This window comes from Misgurnus anguillicaudatus, unplaced genomic scaffold, assembly GCF_027580225.2.
Source record: "Misgurnus anguillicaudatus unplaced genomic scaffold, ASM2758022v2 HiC_scaffold_33, whole genome shotgun sequence".
NCBI lineage: Eukaryota > Metazoa > Chordata > Actinopteri > Cypriniformes > Cobitidae > Misgurnus > Misgurnus anguillicaudatus.
In genome coordinates, this window is record NW_027395283.1 from 7,941,800 (window position 1) to 7,963,461 (window position 21,662).

Below are 21,662 nucleotides of genomic sequence, written 5' to 3' on the forward strand. Positions count from 1 at the left end.
AGAGAGTGCATACGTTTAGTTTAATTCAGTACATATTTTTTTATCAAATTAATTAAACTAAAAAAGTAACTTGAGTTACTTTTTTGAAAAAGTAACTCAAATATTAATGTGTACATTTAAAAAGTAATGCGTTACTTTACTCGTTACTTCAGAAAAGTAATATTATTACGTAACTCAAGTTACTTGTAATGCGTTACCCCAACACTGCTTATTTGCTTGTTATGTATATGATAGAGTAGGACTGGACAATAATTCAATATCAATATTCGTTACATTTAATTCGTTACATTTATATAGCGCTTTTTTTCTCAGTGCTCAAAGCGCTTTACATATGAATGGGGGAATCTCCTCAACCACCACCAATGTGCAGTATCCACCTGGATGATGCGACGGCAGCCATATTGCGCCAGAACGCCCACCACACACCAGCTTATTAGTGGTGAGGAGACGGAGTGATATAGCCAATTAGTATGAGGGATGATTAGTAGGCCAATGGGCAAGTTTGGCCAGGATGCCGGGGCACACCCCTACTCTTTTTCGAAGGACATCCTGGGATTTTTAATGACCACAGAGAGTCAGGACCTCGGTTTAACGTCTCATCCGAAGGACGGTGCTTTTTTGACAGTATAGTGTCCCCGTCTAGCCAAGAAATCTAGACGCACCCTAGCGGCCGCAAAATATATTTGCTGCCAGGGTTTAGTCTAGGCACTCACAATACACTTAACAGCTCCAAAAACCAAAATTTGGTCAGGCCAATCACATCGTGTGTAGCGTCTGTGGGGCGGGCTTAACATGATGACGACAGAGCTGCCTGCGACAGTTCCTACTTGAAAACAAAGAATGGCTGCTGCTGCTGGCGAACAGCTTTCTTTTGAAGCGGCTTTGGTCGCGACTCTGGAGGACTTATACTTATGTTTTTCTTTGAGTGAAGAGCAAATAACCCTACTGAAGTCCTTTTTAAGCAAGAAAGATGTGTTTGGAGTTTTGCCGACTGGTTACGGTAAAAGTTTGATATACCAATTAGCTCCACTGGTGGGGAAACGCATGGGACTCATAAGTCACCTTCTTCGTTGCTCTGATTGGTCATAGCGCTTTCCTATTGCGTGCAGAGGCATTTTGAGGGACAACCTTATATCCCGCCCCTTGCATTGAGCCGTTTGTGTGAAGAGTTGCCAGACCTTACATCTTGATGTAGGTCTGGCTAACCAGGCTAATCCCCGTCACTACACTGGGGTGTTAGGACCCACATAGACCAGTGGTTTTCAATCTTGTCCTAGGGGACCCACAGCTCTGCATATTTTGTATGTCTCCCTTAACTGACACACCCAGTTCTGTTAATGGATCTATCTCTTAATGAACTGATGATTTGAATCAGGTGTGTTAGATAAGGGAGACATGCAAAATGTGCAGGGCAGTGGGTCCCCTAGGACAAGATTGAAAACCACTGACATAGACCACAGGGTGAGCACCCCCTGCTGGTCTCACTAACACCTCTACCAGCAGCAACCTGGTTTTCCCAGGTGGTCTCCCATCCAAGTACTGACCAGGCTCAGCCCTGCTTAGCTTCTGTGGGCAAGCTGTCTTGGGCTACAGGGTGATATGGCTGCCGGTCAATGGGTGATATTATATCTCGCAGTATAATATTTTTCGATAACAGTGATATGGTTTCTAAACACATTTCCGATATTTCGATACATTACGGCGTCCTGTGGCCGTTCACATGTCACATGTAAAAACGCATGTTAAACACAGGTCAAGGGGCTACTTCCCTATTAAACGTGTGGTGTCTTGTAGTTAAAGGACAAGTTCGGTATTTTACACTTAAAGCCCTGTTTTCAGATTGTTTATGATGAAATAGAACGGTTTTGACTGAAATTTTGACATATGATGCTGGCCCGAAAACTTTCGGGTGTTTATTGTATTACCCCCCACCTCTACAATGGCTGAATAGGTGCACTGGAACAATCCTTCCTAAAATGCATTAAACTTTCGTTTACAAAGACGTGAAACTCACCGAGTGGTCAGGGGTGTTCACTGATATGCTCACACAAAAATCGCTGCAAAAGATGCTTTCCAACAGCTGTTTTAGCATTCGTTGTTAACTTGTGGACCTATTTTTCCAAACGCCTCACACCCGTACATTCTTCCATTGAGAGCTTGAATAATAGACACTCCAGCCCAGTTGGTGGCGATAATCCACCTTTGCCAATTGCAAGAATAGAAACAACGTTTCCGGCGGCGGAGTAATACCGTACTTCACAGCACATCTAATACAAGTCAATTGAGTTGGACAAAAACTAGGATAAAACACCTGTTGGAAAGCATCTTTTGCAGCAATTTTTGTTTGAGCATATCAGTGAACACCCCTGACCACTCGATGAGTTTCACGTCTTTGTAAACGAAAGTTTAATGCATTTTAGGAAGGATTGTTTCAGTGCACCTATACACCCATTGTAGAGGTGGGAGGTGATACAACAAACACCCGAAAATTCTCGGGCCAGCATCATATGTCCAAATTTCAGTCAAAACCGTTCTATTTCACCATAAACAATCTGAAAACAGGCCTTTAAGTGTAAAATACCGAACTTGTCCTTTAAGCAATTATGAGCCGCAATCTCCGGGACGACAAGCAAATGGAATGCGGATTTAAATTCGCTCATCTGTACCTCGTGTCAAATCATATCATTGTCACCACCATGCGATCAATTAATCTATTCAGGACTTTGAAGTGTTTGTTTAGAGAAGAGCTGTCAGTCAGTCAGAAGTATGAGAAGGAGGTGTGGGGTTAGTTTGCATCAAGTCACAGCTTCCAATGACGACACCATATAGAGAGGGAGGACAGGAGATGTAATAAACACAAACTAAATTACTGGTGAGGAAAAATAGGCTTAAGCCATAAAGTGCCAATGTTAGAAAAGAATAAAGATGAGGAGAAAAGATACAAGTATGTATGCTGCTGTGTCACCTGGTTATGAGTTATATGTATAATATAATTAAATGTCTAGTATCAAATCACTGACTCTTGAAACTTTGGCAAAAAAAATGTCCCACTAAGAAAAGTGCTAATTCTGTTGGAAATTAATATTATTTTCATGAAGAAAAAGAATCAATGTTATAATCAGGGGGTCATTTGCACATATGTAAGATTCTTTTATAGGTTTATTTTTATTTTTTATTAATTTAATGATTATATGCTGGCCCATTGCCTACAAAATCAGCTGTCCTCGGTTAAGAGATAATCATTTCAACTTGATTAAAAAAGACAAAAGTAATGATTGAATTAAATAATATATTTACCACATGAAAGAGTACATTGTAATATATATTAAAAACTACAAATAGTGAGTTTGAACAATATTTACTATTATTTTGTGATTGCTCAAAATGTGTCCCACATATTCGTCACCACCGTCAGATATTTATAAAAAGCAATAAAATCAGACAACTACAGAGTCAACTGCATTCCTGAGGACCCCATTTTCAAACCTTCAGCTCTACTGCATGCTTCAAGATCACTCAAGCTCGTGTATGTTTGATATTTTCTCTTTAACTTCTTCATATTTTTGGACACTGCTACTTTGACAACCATAACATGTCAACACCGTCATCTTTGTATAAAAAATATTAGATTAGATCATGAAATAAATGTATAATTTTTCACTATCTAGCTTGCTAAGCAATTACAAGTAGATCAGTAATTTGTATTTTTCTTACAGTATGTAACATTAAATACTACAATTATTTTAGGGTCACGTTGACTTATATTTTCTGCACATATTACTATAATAGCTAATTGAACAAAACTATAGACTAACACAGATGGAACTATGAAAGTCAATACTATGACTGAATAAATCCATAATATATCAAAACAGAAACACAACCCGGTGGCCCAGTTTTTTTCAGAGGTTTGTTTTTGGTTCAGACATCCATTGCAGGCATTCTTGGCAGTTTTTTCTGAGGCTTTTTTAATATGCATACCGTTATCGTATTTATACCATACCGACCGAAATGAAGAAGTATACAGCGATAAAAATTTTGGCCATATCGTCCAGCCATATGATAGAGAAACATTGCATTTTATTATTTTAAAATGTATAGGGGTGGTTTCCCAGACAGGGATTAGACTAGTCCTAGACTAAAGTAAATATAATAGCTCTCCAAACTGAAAACAACTTGCACTGACATATTTTAAATTACATCAATGCCCTTTGTTTTGCCTTAAAATGCACACAAGTAATGTTTTTAGTAAGGTGTGTTTGTTAAAACAGTTTATATTTCATAATTAAACTAAGGCCTAGTCCTGATTTAAGATAATCCCTATCTGGGAAACCACCCCATAAAACATTATTTCTGAATGTTCTGTAAAAATATTGCTGTAGAAAACACAATTCACTTATTAGGTTTAGATGTTGATGATTTGTTTCATTTAAAGTCACCATGGTGTTGATTAGTGTTTGTTTTAGTTGGACTCTTGACCCTTGACTTTTTGTTTGCTAGTTCTTCCCTGGTTGTGTTAACTTTGTGTATATAAAACACATTTGTTATGGTAATGTAAAGTTAGTGTAATTCTGTAGCAGTTGGTAGATAAGTTGTTGTTTTAAACATTGTGTGAAAATTAAAACATGAAATTGTCATAACGTTTAAAAATGGTAGAATGTAACATTCATCTAACGTTCAGACAACACAGAAACGTTCTTATAACGTCAAGAAAACTGAACACTTTTTATATTGGCAGAATGTTGGGAACTTTTTTGAGATTGACTTTTGATTTATTTACAACATTAAGAAAATGACTTTTGTTAGAAAAGATTCTTCCAAAGTAAGAGTTCAAAATAAAATCATAAAATAATTAAATTAATTGTATTAAAGCAACACAATTGCACTGTTGCACTTTTCAACCTCATGGGGGAGCCGTAAGCCAATCTAACATGGAAAACTACATAGTGTTGCTTTAATATGTAAACAGTCATGTGATTGTTGTTAGTTTTACTTACTTGAGTTTTTTGGTTTCTTTAATCACAAGCTGCAGTCTCACAAGAACTTCATCTGATTTATTTTTATCTCCAATAAATTTATTTAGATCAAGTTCATCCAAATGCTGCTCAGACATCAACAACACAAAAACTAAAGCTGCCCACTGTGAAGAGGAGAGTTTGGTCTTTCCTACTGATGAAGATCTCACATAATGTTGAATCTCCTGCAGCAGTGAATCATCACCCAGTTCATTCAGACAGTGAATCAGATTGATGGATTTCTCTGTAGACAGATTCTCATTCATCTTCTGTTTAATGTACTCAACAGTTTTCTCTTTCTTGTAGGAGCATCTTCTCATCTGTGTCAGTAGATCCTGTAAGAGAATCTGATTGGACTCCAGTGAAAGACCCAGAAGAAAACGCAGGAAAAGATCCAGATTTCCATTCTTACTCTCTAAAGATTCATTTACAGACCGATGATGTAAATTGATTAATAAATAATCTTTTAATGATTTGTATTTTATTTTGCCCAAAACTTTAGAAAACTGATTTTGATCAAAGACATTTCTGTTGTTGTTTGTGAAGGAGATGTGAGCATAAAGAGCTGCTAGATGTTCCTGGATGGTGAGATGAACAAAGCAGTAAACTTTCCCCTGATACAAACCAAACTCCTCTCTGAAGATCTGAGTACACAATCCTGAGTACACTGATGCTTCTGCTACATCAATGTCACACTCTCTCAGGTCTTCATCATAGAAGATCAGATTGCCTTTCACAAGCTGCTCAAAAGCCAGTTTCCCCAGTTTGAAGATCATGTCTTCATCTTTCTTCTCATAGTCCTTCTGATGTTTGATGTTTGTCTGAATGATCAGGAAGTGTGTGTACATTTGAGTGAGAGTCTTGGGGATCTCTCTTCTCTCTGCTTCACTCAACATTCTCTCTAGAACAGTGACTGAAATCCAGCAGAAGACTGGGATGTGACACATGATGTAGAGACTCCTGGATGACTTCAGGTGTGAGATGATTCTCCTGGCCAGCCTCTCATCACTGATTCTCTTCCTGAAGTATTCCTCCTTCTGTGGATCAGTGAATCCTCGTACCTCTGTGACTCGATCAACACACTCAGAGGGGATGAGATCAGCTGCTGCTGGTCTGGAGGTGATCCAGATGAGAGCAGATGGAAACAGATTCCCCTTGATGAGGTTTGTCAGCATCACGTCCACTGAGGTTGATTCACTTACATCACACAACCTCACACTGCTGTGAAAATCCAGAGACAGACGACACTCATCCAAACCATCAAATATGAACAACACTTTATATCTTTTACTAGATATGTTAATTTCTTTTGTTTGTGGGAAGAAAAGATGAAGAAGATCTAAAAGACTGAGTGTTTTGTTCTTCATCAAATTGATCTCTCTGAAAGGAAGTGGAAATATGAGGTGGACGTCCTGATTCTCTTTCTCTTCAGCCCAGTCCAGAATGAACTTCTGTACAGAGACTGTTTTTCCAATGCCAGCGACTCCCTTTGTCAGCACACTTCTGATGTGTTTGTCTTGTTCAGGTAAAGGTTTAAAGATGTCATTACATTTGATTGGTGTCTCCTCTGTTGTTGTTCTTCTGGATTGTGTCTCAATCTGTCTCACCTCATGTTCATTATTGATCTCTCCACTTTCACTCTCTGTGATGTAGAGCTCTGTGTAGATCTCATTCAGTAGTGTTGGGTTTCTCTTATTTGATGTTACCTCATACAAACACTCAAACTTCTTCCTCAGATTTGATCTGAATGTGTTCAGGACTTCAGCACGATCAGAATCATGACTGTAAATAAAAAAATGAATATATCAGTTTATTACACAAATGTAAAAAGTAAAAATGTGTAGAGCAAATGTTTGTGTTTGCATCTTAAGACACAGGACATAATAATGGTTTGTTAAATGTTTCATTTAGGCAAAATAAAATCTACTACTGCATGTCTACTACTAAACAAAAAGTCCTATGATTTACCTGAAATGAGGACTCATGTTTTCATTGAAGTCTTGTGGTTGATTCTCAGATTCTTCAATCTTCCTCCTCTTACAGTCAGATTCTGTTCTGATTCGTCTGAACGTCAAGAATGAGAATCAAGAATTACTTTACACTTTAATATTAGTGAGATTTTTCACATTACTTTATTATTATTACAGTTTTTACACTGCTGTGAATGTAACATGCTAATACAACTTTCATATGATATATTCGTTCACTATTTTAATACAAAGATGGTGAATTTCACACAATAAACAATTGTAAAAAAAATATCGAACTACAATAATAGTAGTAAAGATATTTTATACCTGTGTGTGGGTCTTGTCTCTTCATTCTTAAACTCTATTGGATGATTCATAGACCAATCACTCTTCATAGACACACAGCTGAACTCTGAATCTGATCTCTTCTGATGATCTGAACTATAACACACAACAGATTTAATACTTTAATTTACATGACTAATATGTTTTGAAGATGATCATAATTAAAAATAACACTTAAGTATGTTCCTATAATATAAATGTTATAAGTGTTTCTATAAAGTACCTGCATCCTGGAGAAAAATCTTCATGTGTTGATGTTTGTGTTTGATCCATGATGGAGCTGCAGAAGTGAATCTGATCAATCTGATCTCCACAACTGATACTGAATATAAAAATAAAATTCAGACACAAAATAAACTTAAAATCAAAGTGAATAAACAGACATTATAATTCAGATAAATCCATCCTGAGTGTTGAAGAAACAATTGTGTCAACACAACTACACAACATTAAAGTGATAGTTCACCCAAAAATGAAAATAATGTCATTAATGACTCACCCTCATGTCGTTCCAAACTCGAAAGACCTCTGTTCATCTTTGGAAACACCGTTTAAGGTGTTTTAAAGGTAATAAAAACATCATTAAAGTAGTCCATGTGACATCAGTGGGTCAGTTAGAATGTGTTAAAGCATCGAAAATACATTTTGACAAAATTTCCAACTTTATTCAGCATTGTCTTCTCTTCCGGTTCTGTTGTGAACAGTGACACTGCTGACATATTATCCGCAGACATGTTTGCAAAGTTTTTTTTAAACTTACAGTGTAAAAGACTGTAAACGAAATTCTGGAAAGCTTGGGGGCACCCAGGGCTGGAGTGGGACAAAAAATTGTCCCTGGCATTTTGGCCCAGAACGGCCCACTACATGGGATCACAAATAGCCCCCATCTTTGTGCAATCTTGACAACCAACTCCATATAGAAAAGTATAAGAGCTGACACGTGACATTATAATAAATGTAAGTGCTGTAAAAGGCTTTGCAGGTTTTAAAAATCTGCTAATTGTCTTAGCTAGTGATAGTGCACAATGTTTAAACTAACCATTCTAACCACCTTATGATAACACTGAGATCTGATAAATGTTACAATGAAGTTGCAGTATCACGGCAGAGCCACGAGTCCCATTACAGTGTGTGCAGAATATTTTGAACACTTTTTCTAAACACCTTTAACAAATTCCAAACCACAGTAATTTTAATAACTACCATTCATTTTTGTATATATCTTTTCCTTTCATCCTATTTTATGACCTTGCTGCCTGAATCAGGATTTCTTATCTAATGGTGACACCTCAATTTTGCAATTTCCATGCACTGCATCTTTCTTATGGACATCAAATAATGAATTTCCAGTGTGTGTGTTAAACTTTTTTGGCCCATTTTACCTGTAAAAGAAAATGTGCCTAATAATTCTGCACACCTGAATATAAGGTGTTTTTTTTCTAACAATAATGTATTTCTTATAAATGCTTTATTTACTAAATTGATGGTAGTTATTAAGATTAATTTTTTGTTTTGTAATTAGTAAAAGATGTTTGTGTAACGTATGCTTTAAATGATGCGAGTGAGAAGTGAATCCATGTGCAAAAGGTGTTTATTGTAAAATCCCAATAAAGGGCCAGCAACCAAGTCCAAACAGGGTAAATCCAATACACGTAATCCAAATAACAGGCGAGAGGTCAAGGCAGGCAGAGTCACAATCATATATCCAAATAAACAGGCGATAGATCAAGGCAGGCGGCAGACAGGCAATAATCCAATAAAACAGGCGTGGGTCAGAAACAGGCAGATACAGAGACAGATACAAAAACAGGGTAGCAGGTAACAGATCAACAGGTAACAGGCTGGGCATACGAATGTAATATACAGCCGGGAACAGGTGTACAGGAAGTGACTAATATACAAAACAAACAGGAAGTGTGAAGCGTGACATGGCATGATGAGTTTCAAAATAAAAGTCCAAACAGAGCAGAGAATCAAAATACAAGAACAAATAACAAAAATACACAAAATACAAGAAAATACAAGACAAAACCTTACAGTTTGATAAAAACTGTGATCAAAAGTTTGATGTAGCTACCTAATAATTCCGCCCAAACTGTATTTTACTGCAGTGTTATCACTGTCATTTTGCAAACAGCCATTGGTCTATCACTTGTGTTTTGACTGCGTTTTATCAAGGGGATCTCTAACGACAGTGTTTTAAAAGCAGTTCTGCTTACCGCACGTTCACTCTCTTTGCGTCTCTTATTTTGACAGACGCACACTGACGCTGCATGCTTCATAAAATGCCTTAAATGTTGTGATTGGGCTAGCCAAATGTCAAATAAAAAAGAACCAGTTGATTAGGTGTCTCCTGGGCCGGTCTGTGTGAAAAAAAACATATGCTAACTTTTTTGAAAATGCAGTACATTGCCACCGTGCCTTTTAGCGCCATTAATAAATTATGTTAAAACAGAAACAAACAGAAATAAAGCAATGGGCTACGATGCGCGATGTACGAATGTTATGCGCTGGTCAAAATGGTACAAAAATAGTCTGAGATGCATCGGCCCCACCGGGAAATGGCTCGGTGTGCCAGATGGCCAGTCTGCCTCTTGTAACAGACAAGATGTTACCTGTTTTTTTATTGTATTATTTTCACTTCTTTTATGCTTGGGGATTTCTTAGGGGTCGCTGCAAAGTAGTGTAGTACCGCTAGAAGCAACTGGAGTGCCTGGAGGTAACCAGCATATAAGCTGAGCTACCATAGAAGAAGTGAATTAGTTTGGTAGGGGTTCATCATAATTTCCACTCAAGCTACCTTTCTTGTCTACTAAGTCCTTGTTGAGAACTCTTGAGTTTCTGCTCAACTGTAAATATGGATTGTGCTTTTTCCTGCTGTTTTGTTTGTTTAAAAAATCACTTATTTTAGTTATTTGCTTTTTTTCTAGAAAGGACTTTTCATTACTTTTCTTTTTCTTATGTCACTTGTGTCTCATCATGGTGTTCATAGTTAATGCTGCTTTGAGAGCTTAAAGGGGCGGTGAATTTGTTGATTTTATTCTTTTATCAGGGTGTCCGCGGGGTTTTAAAAAGTATTAAAAAGTGATAAATCAAAATTGTCAAATTTAAGGCCATTAAAAGTGTTAAATTCGGCTTAGAGGTATTATTTTTTCCAAATTAGGTATTATTTTTTCAGACTATCAGGTGTCCTATTCTGATTGAAATTCTATCTGCGTTCGCGTTAGTTCGTTTAAATATGGGCTTTAGCATATCTGGGCACATAATCAAAGATCTTTCGTCTCTGGGATGTTATCAAAGCCTGGAGTGGAGCCAAATCACGTTCCTCTCTCCACTGTGAGCGTACTGAAATCACTACGCACCGGATCCACTCCGGGTTTTCTGACTGTATCCCGTTAAGCTGAGGTAAAACTTTATTTCAGCTAGCATGGTCAAACTTATAAAGCAGGAAGGCTCCGATGTTTTGAAGATCGATAAAGGTGCCAAAGGAGATTGACTTGGCTTAGCGAAATGATGAAGATTGGCAAGCCTTTCAGTTCGGGGGCTAAGAAACCCAAACAGCCAGGTAACTTGCGTGTCTCCGCACAGTATGACTACATTAGGGGTCCTGTATTTTGGGGGTAAATGATTTCTCACGTACGTGATCATCCGCGTCACGTTTTTTAATGCTATGCTGATCTAGCCGCTATGGGTATGTTGAACTCGTGGGTAAACTTCATGTGGCGCCACAACAACCTAGAGGCAGGTGACATTCAAATCCCGTCAGAGAGATTGACGAGGAATCATAAGAGGAGACTGCTTCCGTAATGCTCTCGCGGGACTTTGATCGCATTCGTTTCTCATTGAGCTTGTGTTGTAAGTATTTTTGCCGCTTTATTGGCCTTAAATAACACATATGCCTCAAAAATCCCGTCTTTGCAAATATCCTCATATAAACACGACCATTTAGGTCTTAGGAGAAAGTAAACAGCAGAAACATTGCGCATAAAATAGCACATCAGCGCTGCCTCTATTGTAACATAATATTTAGTTGATAAAGGTACAGTCATTCAATTTCATTCACTATGGTTACAGACACCCTGTGGGATTTGTACACTACTTTAACTCGAGTTGCTCGTTCAGGGTTTATATTCATACATAACGTTTGTATAGCTGTGACTGTAAGCTGTTGTGTGAACAGAACAGACCCTGGATTAGTCGTTTATGTGTAACGTTACTGAACAATATGATATGAAAAGTTGTATTTGTTCACATTAGTAAGTGCATTATGTAACATGAACAAACAATGAAAAATATAGAGTATATAAGCATTAATTAATTCTTGTTTATGTCATTACAGTAATTGATGGAAGTTCATGGTGCATTCACTAATGTTAACAGTTTCAACTTTGATTAAAAAAAAATTAGAAAATGCTAAAATAAATACATTTACAATTAATAAATAATTAATAAAAGATTAATTAAAGGTGGTGATATTCATGTTTTCTTTTTATATAGTGAGTTATTTAGCCGTTTCGCCTTCACATCTGAAATGCCCTGCAAACTACAGCTACCTATATATGCAACAGGAGACTTCAATATGGAATTTATGGCAAAAAATCTCCCCTTAAAATGTTATTGGTCTCGCCTACATAAAGTGTTAAAGGAATATGACTTGGCCTGAAAAACATTTCAGTCAGAATAATTTTTTTCACTTTAATCCATGTCTATTCTTTTTGTATGTTATATATGTCAAAATATGTGTAAATAATAGAAAGGTCACTGATTAACACTTGCAATTCAGTGTCGTGATGGTTTTAAAAAAATATTCTAAAGGTATTAAAAAAGGTATTAAAAAGTTCTAAATTTAACTTAAGGATTGCTGTATATACCCTGTTTATACTGTTGTCTGTTGTCTACTTATGATGTTCGCGTGGTTTTTACATTCAAAAACATCAAAAGCAATAAGTAATAGGCTATTTTGTAACATGGTTAGTGGCTGTCTGGAGAAATGGTTCGTTTGAAGGGGCGGGCCGCATTGAAGACCTGGACGTAACGCCCACTGCTATGATTGGATAGCTTCATTCCCCGTCATTACATTTGGGCAAATGTTTTAAAAACATTAATGTGTAAAAATAGCAGCCAAACACAAATATGTTTGAGCCACAAAAGATTCTGGGTGCTAAAGATGATATACATAAATGACAATACGTACAGTAAAGTAGAAACAAAACTTTAAACGCAACTCGCCTAAATTACCGTATACAACACAGTAAGCGTGCATCAGAATCTAAACTGCGGCTGATAAATCTTTATCAATAACTTTGTACATTTATATTGTGCTTGTGAGGTTGCTCTTACATACACATAACGTTACATACCACAGTTATATGATAGAAAAGCTTTGTTGGGTGTATGACCTTTCAAATGCAACTCGCCTAAATTACCGTATACAACACAGTAAGCGGGCATCAGAATCTAAACTACGGCTGATAAATCCTTCTTTATCACTAACTTTGTATATTTCTACCATTAAATTACAGTCGTGTTGTACCTTTATTAATTATTTAATGTTTTTAGTAAATTAAAACAGTCAAACATACGTGTTTAGACACAGATGTTACAACAGACCTATCAAGCGATTTCTTCTAACAAAGCATTAGTGAAACGCAGTAACTTAAATAAACTTGTGTATACTGTTGTGTCATTTTAAGTATGATGACCTCTTATATAACAAATTATCAAGTTAAAATTGAGTTTTTGATTCACCGCTCCTTTAAAGCTCAGTGTATAGCAAGCTGGAGGACCTTGATTGTTTCTCTCACTGCTGATTATGGGATGTTAACATTGCATCGCACTCAAATATCTTTGTGGATTTAAAACTCATCTCATCATCTCATGTTTATCATCTTTATCATCACTCCAACTCATCTGAAAACTGGACATTGAAACGCTAAGTTTACTTCATCCCATTGACTCATATAAAAAAGACAATGCTTGTTTTTAAATGTATTCATTTTCTTTGGGTCACATGTATATAAGCACTGTGGGAAAAATAAAATTGTTGTATAAGCTAATTCGTTTTGTGAATTTTTGTATGTCAGTACATGTCAAAAATTTTAACTCCCTCAGAGTAACACATAAAAAACAAAGGAGGTGTTACACCCTGAAAATACATAAAGCATCGGCCCAACCAGACCGCGGCCCACCGGGAATTTCCCAGTAGTCCTGATGGCCATTACATGCCTGGGTGCACCAGATAACAAGTCAGTAGCGTCGTACGTCAGCAGCATCAGTATACCGTACATAGATTTTCAATGGAGGGTCAGCAAGCTCTCGGACTAAATCTAAAACATCTTAAACTGTGTTTTTCGAAGATGAACGGAGGTCTTCCGAGTTTGGAACAATATGAGGGTGAGTCATTAATAACATTATTTTCATTTTTGGTTGAACTATCCCTTTAACACAATATTAACACAAATTAAGAGTCACAGACAGTGCAAAACATTCAATAAATATAACGCTAATATCAGAGGCGATTCTAGGGCTAGAGCTTTAGGGGTGCTGAGCACCCAATGAGCTCCGGTGCCACCACCCACCCTTTTTTCACCACCCACCCTTTTTTTGGAGACCTTTGTAGGGATGAAAACAGGTCAGGGGTGAAAAACATGAAAAGGATATTACCCCTCTAGGGGGGTCTGGGGGCATGCTCCCCTGTAAAAATTTTTTTAAAATTGCATATTTTAGAGCATCAATCTGATGAGTTTTGAGATGCATTTTTTTGCCAACCTTTTTCTTTCTGATTAATGGCAAGCTAGCACTTTTTTGCCATTAATGCCATATTAAAGTCTCAGGACAAAAGGTGGGCTACAGCAGCAGTGCGCGTATGGTTTTATGTGAATATACAGTGTATCGTTTTAAGCCTTTGTCAAAATTACAGATCTCCTAATGTATAACTTTTATGCCTACAACATATGGTAGGTTTATTAATAGTTTGTTAATTTACAGCTTTTCTTTTAACAGTCCTTTAATTGAACGATTACCTTTACTATATGTCCAAAACAAAACACTTGTGGCTCCTGCACTAACGGTTAAAAACTTTATCCCCTTCATATTAATCTGCGTGTGACAAACAAAAAAATATATTTATTGTCTAGTTTGATAATCAGACACAACTGAAAAATAACAGATATAAATCTAGGAATGAATAACAATTCATGTAAAAAGCCACAGTTAGTGATTTCACACATAACTTACCGGTACTGGTGGTATACAGTATATACAGTGATATGTCGTTTGTTTTCACTCTGGTCCAAACACCATGTTTTCATGACGACTGACCAGAAAAGACGCACGTGACGTCATGTTTACATGACTCCCGATTGTTAAAATGAATCTCAAATTAACGATAAACCATACGATAAACTTTAACAACAGAGACACACGTACGCAACTACACACTGGGACGCACAAAACTGCATGCGTCTTGCGTAAGAACATTGTAACCGGCGCTACTTCTCTTCGTTAAGTCTATGGACGAGTCACCCAGGTACTGTGCCACTCCGCAGCTGCTGCGATGCTGCTGGACTAAAATAGTCTGAAAATAAACACTAATTATAGGTGTACTATGGTGATTCAGGAATCAGGATCAGACAAAAACACGGCTTGAAAGATTGATTCATGATGTACTCACTCATTATAAACATAACTTAAACATTTTGTTGGATTTCAACAAAAAGATTTGCATCACAACACTACATAACTAGTCGGGCAGTGCAGGTACAGAGAAGTAGAAGAAGAGGATGACACCATTTGAGCGGGGAGGTTTTCATTTTCATCCTTAACATATACATTTTAAACCACAAACTACAGAGTATGTTTTGGACATTATTTAAAGGTGCCATTTGTAATAATTGAGGTAAAAGATTTTAAAAAATGAGCTACACGCATCAAAAGAATGAGAAGAAATAAGGGCAAAGATGTCATTAAAAAAATGACAAGGTATAGTGCTGCAGAGATATCAATCTGAATTAGCATGCTAAATTACTAGCTACAGCCCGACAGGTGTCGTAATACCAGTTTCGACCATGGAAGGCGGTATGCGGGCCACGTACATAACCGCCAGCCAAACTGCAATACACGAATAAGTCGCATGTGTCGGAGTACAGTCTACTACGGCTGCGTCCGAAAACTAAGGCAGCTGACTTGTTGACTTAAGAGGCATGAAGGCAGCTCAGAGAAATGCAATTCGGACAACCATGGATTCGGACATGCCTTGATGCCTTCCTGCCTTGCAATAGGGTTTTCGGACGCATTTCAGTTCAGGAAAGAGAGCGGAAGAATGGCTGAAGCAAGAGACATTTACCACTACCACAACCATTTGCTGCAGGGAACAACGCGCTCGGAATCACAAATAAAATCTGATAAATAAAGGAACCGAACCAGAGTAAATACTGGCACTGCTTTTCATCGCTGGAGACAACTAATGGACATGAAAGAAATGAGGTTCGACTCCGAAATGACTTCTTTTTGATTGGTAAGTAAGATGCTGTTAGTATTTCGCTAGAAGTTCTCTTATAATAGGCCTTGGGATAACCTATGCTCAGCTTGTACATGAACTACGGCTTTGTGCAGTAAATGTGGCTCCATCTGAAAGCAGCTGATCACGATTCACTTTTAATCAAGACGAGAAGCGCAATGACTATCGCATGCAAATTATCGCGCATCCTTAGCTGTTAGCGTTTAATAGTTAGCTCTACCCACGGATCCGATCCGGTTTTCACCCGTTATCTACCAAGCTGATGCTAAAATGTAACATTAGCTAAGAAGCTTGAAATGTCTTCGATGATAATGAACACCAAATGGACGCACGAAACGTAGCGGAAAACATTGCAATTTTAATGAGACCGAATGTTTTTTTTGTGACTAATGATAGTTGCTAATGTAAATCAAACTTGATATATGCTGCTAAATCAGCAGCTGCTAAATTTAAATAGACCAACTCACTTTCTGGAGGTATACTGCCCCCATCTGTTTGGAGTGTGGAGTATGAATTGATTTTTTTTGCGGACATTTTAAATGGTCCCTTTAACCTTGTCAAAGACGAACACAAATTTTAGAACAGCATTTCTTACTCCAAGTTTAAGGGGTGCTGAAGCACCCCTGAAAAAGGGCTAGCCTTGCCCATGGCTAATATTAAGATAAGAAACAATCAAATAAATGAATAAATATTTAAAGAAAAACTATGAATGAGGAAGTAAAAGTGTCTGATCTCACCTGAACAACAACGTAATTCTGAAATACAAGTAAAAACATTATAAACTTATAACACATAAAAATTAATGTCATCTTGATTTCTTTGTATTTAAAAACTTTGCATCTTTTTGTTATTTTGACCATTTTGTTTAAATTGTCTGCAAATAAATGCTTAATATTATTTAAACGTAACCTGAATGATCTTTTACTTAAAGACAAACCTATAAACAGTAAATTCAGAAAACTGAAAATAATGTTGAAGTCTCTTAATGTGTTCCACGACTGTAAATATTGATAGATCAACTTGTTGACAGTAATTTTAAGATAAGAAATGACTGAATATAAAAGAGTGAATCTGTCCTTTAAAGAAACTATGAATGAGGAAGTGAAAAGCGTCTCATCTCACCTGAACACACCTGAACACTCGCTGTCATCACAATCTGACTGGATTCACTTTCTCAAAATACTACAACTTTTACATCAACTACACACATAAACATACCTGTAAAGCTGTTTATACATGTTATATTAATCACTTTGATCATCAATATGTTAAGAAATCAACTCTACCTGTTTAAAATGGCGGAAGATAAACACGAAACAATTTACTTTCACTTTCATCTGTGACGTCACTATTGTATGAGGAACTGCGTCAAACATCATAGGAAAGAGCACCTGTGTCCTTAACCTGCAGGTTGTAGCACGTAAGTGTGTAAGGAGAGACATTACAGACACAAAGACTGTCACATGATCAGATATGAGGTCTGATCACAGCTCTGTCTCGTATCACAGCTCAGACACAGAGTGTGGGTCTGATCACCGACCGGCACCATCGACACGAGCGTTCTGGCTGTGATCATCTGATGTCTGCTGGTCACACATGTGGATTATACAGGACCCTTGGGAAAGATTTTGATAGATTATCATTCCAAATGGTTGGAAATTTATCCTGTAACAACTTCACAAACTACCATCATGAAAATGAAACTGTGTTTTAGCACACATGGATTGCCTAAAATGATAGTGACCCCCGTTTCAAATCTAGACCTTTCCTTGATGAGACCACCCATGCCACAATCTTCAGGAGTCTAACTGAGATAATTCTGGATGATTGTTCACAGACTGTTCAGGTATTTGATTGTTTTAATATTCATATAATGAAATAAAGTGCTGTGTAAATCAGTTAGGCCTATTTAATTAAAGTCAGTATTTATTATAGTATCCTCTAGCATTAACTATAGTTAACTCATCAACTGGAGTAAATAGTATAGTAAACGTTTGTATTTACTCTAGTAAAATCATAGTAAAATGCAGTATGCTGTAGAAAATGTTAGTGTGAGAGTGCAGAAATACAAGTTTACTGTTAACAGAGTAACTTACACAGACAACACAGAATACTGTTTCACATCAACCAGTTTCTCTTTTTGACTGGCGTACTTTATTTAAACAGAAACATCTGCATTCATTCAGTCACTGATTAGGTCACATGACATACACTCTGCAATGTGATTGGCTGGCTCAGAAAAATAAAAGTTAAACAAATCAAATATAAATGAGAGCACAATACTTATAAATCTTAACACTCACATTTCTATTTGATCATTTCAACAGAAGAAAATTCATACAGCAAACATAAATGAGTTAAATGTCATGATGTTTGTTGCTGGTTTTGTTAGTATATCTTCAATCATATAATCAGTTGGACAGTATCTCAGACTAATTCTGTCCTCCTTTATCACAGACCTCACAAAATGATATTTAATGTCTACATGTTTACAGGATTTTTTGCTGACGCTATGACACCCTGATTGTCTTCATAAACTCTAGATTGATATTTCAGTCCATCAATGTTTTCTAACACTCGTGTACAGTCACAGTTAATGTCATAAACTCAGCTTCACATGTGGACAGTGTAACAGTAGGCTGTCTTTTAGTCTTCATGAGATTAATGGATCATTTTTGTTCATGTTAATGTCACAGGTCGGGGTGGACCCAGATGTTAATGAGGTCACGCCCCTTTTCCACCTCGAGGAGGTTCCCAAAGCCACCCCAATGACCAGACACACAAGGTAAGAATAATATTAAAATGTACTTTATTTAAATTACTTAAAATAATAAATAGGGGAGGGAGGAAGGGGAACTTAAAATAACGGCCTCTTCAGGCTCTCGTTATTTCCACCGGCTGGATTTTACACAGTTCCTCTTCGTGTCGCTCATTTTCTCTCTCTCTTTCCACAGGCAACAGCTGGAAACACAAGAGGCACAGTTACTCTGCTTTGGATGGCTCTCACCTCTTGGCTGGACTCGGCGTACCGTAAGTACAGGTTTTCTCGGTTTCTCCTCAGATTATTCACTCTCTCTCCTTTTCTCTCCCCAGGTATCAACTGGGTCATAAGAGCACAGTTACTCGGCTTTGGATGGCTCTCACCTCTCGGCTGGACACAGCGTACCGTAAGTACAGGTTTCTTTGCTCTCTCCTCAGGTTATTCACTGTCTCTGCTCTTCTCTCCACAGGTATCGACTTGGACACAAAAGCAGAGTTATTTTGCTTTGAATGGCTCTCACCTCTCGACTGGACACAGCGTACTGTAAGTACAGGTTTCCTTGCTCTCTCCTCAGGTTATTCACTCTCTCTGCTCTTCTCTCCACAGGTATCGTAGCAAATTTGGCGAAGCGTCCGATGGGGTAAGTAGTCCTTACGTGGCGTCGGGGGCGAACCCTCTCGACTGCTGGGTGATGGCAGGGGGGTGGGATAACACAACGTCTCACCGGGCCGAGCGCTGCCCTCTCCTCGCTGCCGTCAGGCGTTCGAACTTCTGGACAGGGGCGCCCCTTTGTAGAGGCCACGGGACGATGGAATCGCTTCACCTCTCTCTCTGCAACAACAATACTCATGCAATTTAAAGTGTCAATGATAATAGCCCCAAATCGTACTCACACCGCTGCTGCTTCTCCAGCTCTTTACTGCCACTCTTCACACTCGCCCGATGTCTAGGCGGGGGAAAAGATCGTCCCGGGGCACCGTGCTACTTTCGGAGATCTGAAGCACGCTCACAACATATGCTGTATTGGATCAAGCTAGGACCAGCAGCCTCTTTGTCCTCCCTTAACGAAGTGCGTGAAGGCGGGGGTCTGTCAGACAGGACACACAGCAATACACAGCAACCCACAGCAATATACAGCACCACGTCAAAATTAAAGGTTTTCACAGCACAAAGACTCACCCACCACGCTCAGTGTACAAAAAGGACTCCCGTCTTCCTTCACCTCACTTTGGTCAGATCTGGCGATGAAATATGCGGCCCAGCCAGTGGTGTCGTCGTTGTGACTGCTTCGGTAAATATCCGTTCGGCTCGCCCACCACGCTATAATAGGGGTAGGGCCGCCCTCCTTCTTCTGGAGGAATCTAACATACAGCTAGATCAATACACAAGGCACTTGCAACTTGCACTTGGTACTCACAACAATGCCGTTTTCAATCCCCATTTTCTCTTGGTCTCAATTCACCAAATATTCCGTTTTCTTCTCAACCTTTAACGTTCGCGATGTCTTCACAAACGTACTATTCCAGCCAAAAAGCTCTCTTCGGGGTGCTCCTTTACTCTCTCTTCCCGTCCTGCCTTTCTTTCGCCTCTCGTGGCTCCTGTCCTCTTTCCGCGCGCTTCGTAGCGCAGCCCGGATCAACAGAGCCTGCGGGCTCTTCAAAAGGTGCGGATCATCTTTCTGCCTTAGGCAGAGGAGCTTTCCCCGTGTCGATCCCCTCTCGTGTCTGACGCCTTCTTTGTGTTCTTGCAGAGCTATTTATTCGTCTCCCTCTCACACAGCCTCCAATCACACTTCACTCGCTTAACTCTTTACACCTGTGGCTCATAAGCCCCGATTATGTTGCCCTGGAAACCAGGAAGTGAGAAGGTCCGTCTTCGAATGCGGCCCGGTGGGAAACCTTCCGGGCGGAACCAAACTTCCCTAACTTTGGTTCAGCCCCCGAAAAGATCGTCACCTTGTGACATTAATGCAGTAACTTGTAGTGCTTCTTCTATCAATTATATCAGCTGTCCATACAGTGATTTTTTCAGTTTATACACATCAGTTTTGTATTACTTTGAGATTTTACCTCGTAATCCTCTGGTTGTTTCATATAAATGTCATTCTATTGGCTCATGTAAATATGTTGTCTTTACATCCATTTGATGAACAATGATATTTTCCTGTATTGTTTTCTGTTTCAGTATCTCATCATACTGGCAGTTGGAGTAAAGGTCTCGTCATGGTTCACACCTCTCTCTTGACTTTAACCTTTGACATCATATTGTGCTTTGTATTTGTCTGTTCATTACTGTTTTTCTTAATAGTGTAGACACACTTACTCCTCACTAATTCTTTATCTTCATGTAGACTGGTCAGGGTAAATGTTACACTTTCCTTTAATGACTTCATTTCTTCATCTATAATCTTAACTCACTCATCTGTCTTCTTTGATGTTTCAGCTTTTTTGTATGTTTGAGGTTCATTGCATACAAGTTTGTAATAATAATCAATGTCAGCTACATCACCTTGAAAACTACAAACATAATCACTTAAATAACCTGACCTTTTCCTCTCTCTGGCAGGGTAAATTCCTTGTCACACGGCTCCTCTGACACTTTTCTAACGTTATCCCGCTGCTTTCTCCGCCTGCAGGTTGAATCGCAGTGAGTGGTACTTTTGCATTGATTGCATCACTGTTTATGCTGGCACGTTCTTGCTTTATGGTCTTTTGTGTCACACCTGTAACAGACAATGTCAGGACTTGCAGCCACACAGTCAGCTAAAGTGGATTTCGTTTCAAGCTGTCTGTAAGGTGTGGGGAAGACAGAACCCAAGTGCAGACAGCTCTCAACCAAAAACACTTTTATTATATAACAAAAACACCCTCGAGGGGGGTAAAACAAAGACAATAATCCAAAAGAATATTATGACACGACACGACACGACACGACACTAAACAGGGCAGGATGTGACAAAACAAGAACACAAGACATCATCTTAGATGAACAATGATCCAGCATGAGACAGTAGACACAAGGGCATTAAATAGGGGAGAACTAAACAAGGGAAC

The 21,662-nt window shown here is 38.3% G+C and overlaps 1 pseudogene; it reads right to left on the minus strand.

Moving 5' to 3' along the window:
* Positions 1-1,494: 1,494 nt before the first annotated feature.
* Positions 1,495-1,611, minus strand: LOC141363302 (5S ribosomal RNA; annotated as a pseudogene).
* Positions 1,612-21,662: the final 20,051 nt, after the last annotated feature.